This window comes from Phalacrocorax aristotelis, chromosome 6 (genome assembly GCF_949628215.1).
Source record: "Phalacrocorax aristotelis chromosome 6, bGulAri2.1, whole genome shotgun sequence".
In the NCBI taxonomy this organism is placed as follows: Eukaryota; Metazoa; Chordata; class Aves; order Suliformes; family Phalacrocoracidae; genus Phalacrocorax; species Phalacrocorax aristotelis.
Genome location: NC_134281.1, coordinates 62,410,750 through 62,420,349, shown reverse-complemented (window position 1 = coordinate 62,420,349; position 9,600 = coordinate 62,410,750). Strand labels below are relative to the sequence as shown.

The following is a 9,600-nucleotide window of genomic DNA, read 5'->3' as shown; positions in this document are numbered from 1 at the left end:
ACTGTAAAACTATCCCAGGAATGTAACACAATGTAATTGCCCAGTTTAGGGTTTTTTCGTAAGGGGAAGTGAAGTAGTTAAAAATAGAGGTATAAGTGATAGTACAGCCAACCATACTGTCAAATGCTATGATGTCATCACTGGAACTATCATTCTCCTGTATAACATGTGAAAGAAAGACTCAAAGTCCTCTTATGAGCTCACTCAAACAGAATGTTTTGTGGGAGCGTGTTCTTACGACACACAGAGAACACTTCTGAAAGCTTGTGGGGTTTGGGCTCTGGCATTCTTGGGTAGCGCTGCAGGGAGATCGGGTACAGTGCTATGAATTTTGTTGTTAACCACCTTGCTGTGGTTAAATATTAATTTAACCAAATTAAACACCTGATTGACTTCACCAGCAGGCAAAACCATATCACATTGCAGGCTAGCTCTATTCTATAACTGCTGCAGGTCAGGCATTGAAGGCGATGCATGGATTAAGGAGGGGGATGCATTCTGTTCATGTATCAGGCATGATCCTCAATTTTAAACACGTGCAGCATGTTAATATTGCACGGCATGCGACAACTCCACTGGAACCTGCTGAGGAGGTGGGAAAGTGAGTGTCCCCCAGCATTACTCGGGTACAACTTGCTCCAAGTGTGGTCCGTTTGGGTTTTATTCTTCCAGGTTTATGCTTCAAGTCATGGAGACAACTGGAAAACTACAGCTGCAGAACACGGAACATCCTCTGTAAGGAGAGAATACAGATCTCAATGCTGTCAGCAGAGACATCTACGTACCTTGTGGGGGGAAGAATAGCTGCTTAATTATAGCTGTAACACAAACACATCCGCGGGGAAACACAGAATTTACTGCAGAGAAGTGTCGCTATGATATAATCTACATACATTAATTGGTAGGTAATACTTTTAAATTATGCAAATAACTAAACAAAATACAAACATGCTGTAGCCTTTTAACGAGGAGTTAAAGAGCTATGACACCTCGTAGAAAATTCTGACAAACACTATCTAGAAATGATTGTGCCTCTGTTAGTTTTTAATCCTTTTTATTATTACTTTCATTTCAAAGGGACTGCAGTCATCTTCGAAGCCTGCATATGAATTTCTGCATGGCCAATCCAAAATGTACGCGAGAGCTGTCATTATTCAGGTAAGCTGTCACGTAAGTTGATTTTCAAAACTTTTAGTAATAAGCTATTTGATTTTCTATAAGTTATTTTTCCTGTTTTCACTCTTCCCCTCTGGTACGCTAATCTTCTCTGCTATACTTGTGCTATGTCCCAAGCATGAGTGTTACGTGTCCTAATAGACAAAGTACCACTGGCGGTAGGCAACATTTCCACGGGCTGAAGCTTCTGGACACCTTCAAATCTCATTTGAGCAACATATGGAAATCATCCTACAACCAGCTATATTTTTTTGGAAATGAATTTCTAAGGAAAATGAAGTGTTCTGTTTGAAACTTGTGGGGGGAGGGGAGATAGGGAAAAATAGAACGTAATAAAGCATAGGGAAGGCCACTTATCAGAACCCCCTGTGATCTGGTTTCTATGTTTCCCTGTTTTAATTCAGCAACTATTTTTTTATGTGCAGCAAATCCTTTTATTGGATATTTCTTGTTCTTTAATGACTTCACTACAGGGTTGCATGGGTCGATAGGAATGCCTTCTCCAAAATCCATTAACGTGGTTCCTGACTGAATGCAGCCCAGGCATGTTAATCACCATTATTCTTTGAGAATGTCAGACTACTCAAGTTTTCAATATGTGAATTTCATGTCTAAGGATCGATGTGTTCCAAGTTTATATATAGGATCAGGTTCCTTGCTGGAAATTATGGTACATCGTTAGCTTAAAAATGTGCTATAGAAAACTTAATAAAGATAAAGAAATCTCTTTAATGTTGGCAAAGACCCACCCACTACTTGCTTACAAGCTGAAATCAAGATTACAGTATCATCTGCACCTTTCTTATCTAGGTGATAGTACAATTCAAAGAAACATCCACTTCTTCCCATACTACGTCTCCTCTTCTCCGACTCCAAGGCATGCATATTAAAGAGTAACTTCACATTTTTTGATGTCATTGCATCAGAAGAAAAGATATAGTATGATTGATGTCAGTGGGGTTTGACAAATAGCAACTCTACAGAAATTATACACAAATTTCCTCCCATATTTCCTCTCATATTTCCTCTCAACTGTTCTGCCACTTTGATGAAACGGTAATCTCTCTAATCCATTTCTCCAGCTAGAAAAGTGTTTCAGAAACATACCCTTCCCTGCAGTTATTACCATGATAGAACATTTATTATCCAGCAAATGAGGCATCACATCTCCTAAAAGATTTTAGGAATAACTGCCCTCTATTGTGCATCTCAATGATCAATTAAAATATCAAGACAGTTTTGTATAATCTGTACGTACAAGACAGAACGCAAGCTGTTTTGGTGATCAATAACCGGTGCAGAAATAGGTTAAACCTGCGTGGACCAATTTCTGCCGTGTGCTGAGTGAGGGGTGGTCTGACACACCACTTGCACCCTAAACCGTCGAGGCTGTGGATTGTCGGGTCGTGAATTATAGTTTTCACATACGTGAGCACCGGTCAATTTTTGCCTTGAAAAATATGTCTGTAACGCGCTAAATGATTGCGGCTTCTGGGCCCGTGTATTCCTGGGCTGTTGTAGGAGGGTGAGAAACACAGCTAGAAAAAATGTGGCACAAAAATCACCAGTAGGCTTTGTACAAACCCAGTCCCTGTTTAACTATTCGCTTTATCTTAAAAAAGGTAGATTACAAGGACTAAAACCACACGGGAGCTCTAAACCCACCGTACTGCTTGAATAATCTTTTCTATTCAGTTACTTGTATTTTTGTTTAGTCAGCTTAAAAGGATGCAGGTGAAACTCAAGGTATTCTTCAGAGACTAGAGAGGAGTTAATTTTAATGTTAAGGTTTTTTCTGTGTTTGAACACAGTGTTTTTTATGAAATTTCCTAAGAGTAAGATGAGAAAATATTTGCTGACTGACACGGGTTGTTTGCCTGTCTTCAATCTCATTTTATTTTGTGTGTATACACATGCATATATATGCGTGTACCTGCTATATGCAAATGCATTCAAGTGCAGAGCAGGTACTGTTTGCTAACTTTGACCAATTTCTTTATTGGTTTCCTTAGAATATTATTTCCTCATATCCATACGATATTTCTGCCCTTCACCAGTAGCTTCAGAAGTGTCTGCCTTTTGTGGCACCGTGTAACGAAAACAAGCTCACTGTATTACTGCTCTAAGAGAAGTTTTCAAATACGGTTGACTATTACCTTGAAAATACAATTTTTTGAATAGTAATGACTATTAAAAGTCATTGTGGCAGATTCCCTTCCTTCCTATGACTGATCTTTAAAAATAAATTTCAATATATACGGACCATAATTGCATAATGAGGAAATGTGAGTTCTTTATTTTAACTTTTTGCCGCTGCCTTCTCTTTCCTTAAGCTCAAAAGAAATTCGCAATTTCTTTGTTTTTTTCTGTAGCTAAGGCAATAGGTGACATGGCGTTATTAATATTTTGCACACTTACAAATTAACGTTGGAACACTGCTGCTACTGCCTCTTCTACCTGTACGTTAGGAGCCATCTTGCATTTCGTACTTGCAAATATGTCAAGTTTTTACAGAATATGCTGCGTATGGAAGAAAGACCTGCTCCTGAAGAAATGTTTTAATCAACAAAACTTGCCCAACTTGAGCATTTTCCAGGTAAAACATCTGCTTTAGTAATTCCTAAATTCTGTTTTTGGTTTTGTGTGGCTTTTGTTTTTTCTTCCCGCCCCCCCCCCCCCGTTACCTGTTTGTTTATACACTATGGATTAAGTGACCTAAGAAAAGCCTCCTGAGTCAAATGTGCTTTAGCCCGCTGTCATTCGTGAGAAGGGAACAAACCCTAAAACACCAGTCAGGTTGGAATCAGACTTACCTGATAATGCCAAAATATATATTTTATAGGAATCCTTTTTTTGTGGAGTGGAGAAAAAAAACCCACCCCAAATGATCTCAAATCCAAATAGTTACCATAGTAACTCATGTTATGGTATATTATTTGTGGACATATTGCAACACAGAGTATTCGTAATGCCTTGCTTTTTTCAGAACGTATGTTTCTGGTTGTTCACATAACGTTTCCATGGCTGAGTGAAAATGCCAGATCTTTTCATCTGCAGCAAGCTAACATTTCTCTGCACTCTCAAAAAGCACACAGTGATGTATTTTTGCGATCACTGGAAAAAAATATTCATAGTTTATTTGCATTGTATTCAGATAATCAGTGTAATGCTGCAAAGTAGTGCTATTCATTTCTTTTTTTCTCACTCTGCCATCTTTTATGGGCAAGGGGCAGGAGGGTTACGCTGCAGCCACAACAAGGAGTGGCTCCAGACCTGCTGATAGAAGGAAATGGCTCTTCATAAAAAACCCAATTGAAACCAGGGAAAAGAAAGCAAACAGAAGTATCCCATGACTGGTCCTAGCATGGTTTTTCGTATATGCTTTTTTAATTGCGTTACTTGTGCTGTGAACGTGTAAATTAGGCAGACTAATTTGTTAGCCTGTGTTTATGAATTTACAAACTCATTTTAATCTTCAGGGATTATATTCAGACACGTATTTACTAAAATAAATATCTATGCTCTTGATAAAAGTAACTTTCTCTTCTTTCTGCTCACATTTTGAGGCAAAAAGAGCAGCTTTGATAGATGTTAATGTAGCTGTAGGCAGAATGCTACAGAATCAAAGGGAACTGTGGGACTCTGCAAATCTAGGTCATTGTGCAATGCTTTGTCTTTGACATTGATCTCATATGTGCACCACATCGAATACCTGGATGTAAATTTTTAGTCACTTTAGTTGATTAAGTTTACTTAGCACCAAGTATTTCTCCATGTTACCCAATTTTCATGTTATAAGGAGCAAGCTTCTTCAAATGAGGTATTCCTGCCAGCAGGTACCACTTCTTCACAATCGCGGGCTTAGCTATCAGTAGATACTCCCTTCTGTGCCTGTCAGTTTCATCGTTTTGCATCTATAACTATTTTGAACACAATTTATGTTGTTTACACATAAAGCGTATGACACCTAAATGCCATAAATCATGCATATGTATCACTGCTGGTGCAAATTTACATCTATAATTACCTATACTTGCAAACTATCATTATTATGAGGCCTCGTTGGAGACTGGCTGAAGAACATGACCCACTTCACCCATCCTCTACAAGCAAATTATGTTCTCTCCCATAATCTTTCTATTTGAAAGGCTATTAAAATGTTTTAGAAGACAAATTAGGTAAAAATCTACACTGATGAAAGAGAAATATTGCGTATGTGAAAAGCATTTGTCAGCTCCCTTCAGTGCTGTGTTTTATTTCAGCTGTGAACGCGCTTCTATGAAAATATATTAATATTTTCTTGAAAACAGCCCCCTGCAATTTACTGCCTTGATCATGCAATTAGCCAGCTAATGGGCAAAAATGGGTGTTTTCCCATACAGACTTTATTTCCACCAGCATTTACCTGTATCCTGGTGCATTCCATTGATAAATATTTTTGTAATTCTTCACTTTATCATTGGAAAAGAAATTAGCAATAATCACTGGCCTGCACACTAAGGACCAGGAGAAAAACTCTAGACAAAAAGCCTCCAAACGCAGTGGTTGTGGTTGTACATATCTGAGATTTTCCCCACGGGGCGTATTTTTTTTATAGGGAGACAGGCAGTTGAGCAGGGGTAGGGATATATTTTTGCCCACCCACTGTCTAATAATTGATCCAGCTTCTTTGCCAGAAACTCCCATAATTGCTGAGAGGGAGGGGGAAAATATTAATGCGTAATCTGGGATTCTTTTGTTAAAATGTTTACTACTGAATTATCATATAGTGACAATTACAGTGAGGACAGTCTTCTCACAATGGCTACATATTATTTTTTTCCAATTAAAAATGCTGACGCTGAAATAAATCTGATTTGGGTGTGGCGTATGCGGTTGGAGCATGTGATCTGAGAGCTCATGCACGTGCTACAGATTTTTAGTTCAAATATTTTGAAACATACTCTTCTTGGATCCTTGAAGTGAAATATTTTATTGCCTTGCTGCTGTTTGTATCATTGTTTTTAATGCTTGCTCTTCCTCCCCTGCCTCCAATCTTTGAAGGAGAGTGTCTCTGTAGCCAGCTGATACAGTTCATGGTGATTTTGAAGTTGGGGGTACCTGCACGTATTTGGAATATGCAGCTGGCCATCAAGACTCTCAAGAGCCATTTTAGAGCATGGCTGTTGCCAGCTGGTGCATTTTTCTCACACGCTGATGGGCATTACTTATTTTTAACCCAACTGTTTCCTAAATGATAAGAGGAAAAAGAGAGAACTGGCGAGGGTAACACACAAAATTTCAAAGAAACCAATGATTAACAGAATATTAAACGTTGAGGAAAGAAAGGTGAAGAGAAGGATCAAAAGAGGAAAAAAGAGCAAGATAAAATACCTGATTGAGTTGAAAGGAAATCCATTCACTTTCTGCCTTATTATATCAGTGCTTAACACACTTGAAAAAAAAAAGGGAACAGAAAATTAAACACTAGGTGTGCAATGCAACAAATGGAAATAAAGGTCATAAGAAAGTGAGAAATGAAACCAACATGTTGCCTGTACATACGTATCAATCTGCAGTTGATTTCTGGCACCCAACATATTTGCTTCCACACTCCTGGATAAACCACCTGCCAAGACCTTTTTTTAAAGCAGGTTAACTTGTGTGGCACTTGTGCTTTTAAGCCATCCCCAGGGACACATTTTGGGTTTTTCTTTGGCATAATAATTCTGTTTCTTGTAGCGACCAGCATTTCGGTCTTTGTACAAAACTGCTGAGCTTCGCTGACATGAGTTTTTCCAAAACAACGTTGTCCCCCTCACCACAAGAGGAGTTCTAGTCCACTTCAGTATGTAATTGGAGAAGCCTAGCAGAGCTTGTAGAGATCTTACTGACGACCCTCTGAAACTGCTGTTTCATCACGTTAAAAGGACTCATGCAAAAAAGGCTACAAAATGCGTTTAAGAAAGCACATTTATTCTCATATGAAACTTTGTAGAATTGCTCAGCAGCTGGTGTACGATCTGAAAAAGGTTCGTTCTTTTATTAGAAACGCATAATGTTGGCATTTCTGTTACTGCCAGAAAAGGTTATGCCTTTATGATGCGAAGAGAGGGAAGGAAAGAAGACGGTGAGTTTCTCAGCTTTCCATTTCTATGAAATAATGTGACTTGAAGAAAAACAAAAATAATGTTTATTATATTAAGGGAAATATCTTCTGTATTTTGGTTCATCTATTTCCAAAACAGATTGGAAGATTTTTTTTGACCTGTGAAGGTTTGTTTTTTGCGTTTTGGAAATGTGATCTGTTCATTGAGATCAGTTAGTTGAATGCTGGCCTTTCATACGCTCAAGAGGGCGAGGGGGGAAACAAACAAACCATGGAAACCCCTAACATTGAAGGTTCAAGGTTTAAGTTCCATATTAATTGTTTGTGTAGTTCTGCCTTTGCAGACATCTTGACCAGTTTGGTAGATAAAAACCAGTATAGCTTCACTGACCTCAGCTTTGCCACCCACAAATCTGTTACCAAATATAAAGTTTGCAGTTGTGAAAGGAAAGCATGCCAGTAGGAAATATACCTTTTAAATTCTAAATAAGCAGGTAGACACTTAATTTTCTCATTTCTTCTTCCCAGTTTCCTTTATTTGCCATAAAAATGATGAAAGTCAAAGTGTAGGTCTTTACCATAATTAAATTAATCACATGATCCTATTAAGTTACCCATACTGAACTGATTTTTGTGTTACATGTCTAGCTATGCCACTATAAAATCGTGGAGAGTATTTCTAGGGTGCTGCTTCCTATGACATGCGGAACAGCTCATTTTATGATCTTGATACTAAATGAGCAAACTGCAATACAGATAAAACCATGTTTATCTCATATAGACACATTTTCTGCCGAGTTAATCAACCTCATTACCCTTGCCACACATGTTCCTCATGACAGCTGAATTATCTCTAACCTCCACAAACATAAAGATTAGCACCCGTACCATATCCTTACGGCTAAATTATATTTACACGGGACCCTCCTTTAGGCTCCCTCTGACACACAAAGGCATCTAGCCTTTCACCATGGGGAGCATAAACACGCTGCGCTACGAGGACTCGGCGAGAGAGACACGGGTGAGGATGGAGCCAGGAGCCTGCCAGGCTGCGTTCCAGGAAGGCCGTGATCAGTAGCGGAGAGACGGTGTAGTGAAGGGCATCCTTTCTTCAGGGTTGTCAGGGTCTTTCCGTGCCTCTAGTCAGGTAGGATTACTCATACTCCTGCCTAGTGTTACACAGTCTCAGGAGCCATAATCGAACCCTTAAGGTTGTTGTGAAGACAAGTTATTTGAAATGCTACCACTATCTTAATTTTGCCATAGACCATTTTAAGTCGCAGCTATCTTCCACTCTGTTGTCAATAACTATGTAGTTAGGCTTGGGCCCAGTCAGTTCAAAAACAAATGTCTCCACCTAGTCAGCTACCTAGAGAAATTACTATTAACATTAATCACCTAACTAATCGGCATCTTTTCAGGGTGTCTGAATACGGATGGTAAATAGGATCTTCCCTCCTGAGGGCAGATGAGTTAGAGTATTTTGGCCAAGCATATAAAATCCCAAAGTCACGTTGTCTTCACTGGTGATGCAGTGATGCTAGGTTAACACAGACGGGAGATGAAATTCTGTGACCTTTTAAAAACAGGGAATTACAGTTGCTAGAAAATTAGCATACATGAAATTTTTGTAGAATCGCATGACTAAATCTGTATGAATGGATTAACACCGATACTACCATTCCCCTGCATGTACATTTAGCACAGATTAAATTCGTTATAGATATTCTAAAATGTTTTTGCAAAACTGCATGTTAATCTGGATGTTTTTCATGTTCTACTTTTAGTAGATAAAATGAAGTGTCAGGTTAAATAAGATAATGAAATATTTATTCTAAGCTGTTGGTGACAGCATCAACAAGGTATTAGGAACCAACCCCAGGAAGGACTGATTTCTGTCTCATCTACTTTAATGTGAATCAGAAATAAGCCATGTAAAGGTAAAGGGTATGTTAATAGAGTTAAGTCAGTGTAAAATTAGCATGAAAAGACGATGAAGATGTAACATTGAGTCACTAGTTCAGCGCAAAATACAAACTCTGTTAAATGCAAAAACTCTCATGGCATCTGGAAGCAGGTGCCATGCAAGTTATCCCTCTGGTTCTCTTCAAACACCCATTGGGACGTTCCTTGTATTTTGTGTAACTTGAATATTCCTGTCAGGGGACTGAAAATATTTGAGTGCTGGAAACTGAAAAGGGTTACCAGTTCTTAAGAGTTATCTCAGGGGTTCTGAAAGGCTGTCTAAACTTACGATGGTATTCTTAGCATGCGAAAGTATAGTTAGCCAACTATACACGGTGATTTAATACGGCTATGGTCTGTTGTGTTCTGCA

The 9,600-nt window shown here is 38.7% G+C and overlaps 1 long non-coding RNA gene across 1 annotated transcript in view; it reads left to right on the top strand.

Moving 5' to 3' along the window:
• Positions 1-1,088: 1,088 nt before the first annotated feature.
• Positions 1,089-9,600, top strand: part of LOC142058381 (uncharacterized) — a 51,964-nt gene continuing 43,452 nt past the window's right edge. The window contains exons 1-2 of the long non-coding RNA XR_012660949.1: positions 1,089-1,158; positions 3,549-3,772. This is a non-coding gene — a long non-coding RNA (uncharacterized LOC142058381). The remainder of the gene's footprint in view (positions 1,159-3,548; positions 3,773-9,600) is intronic.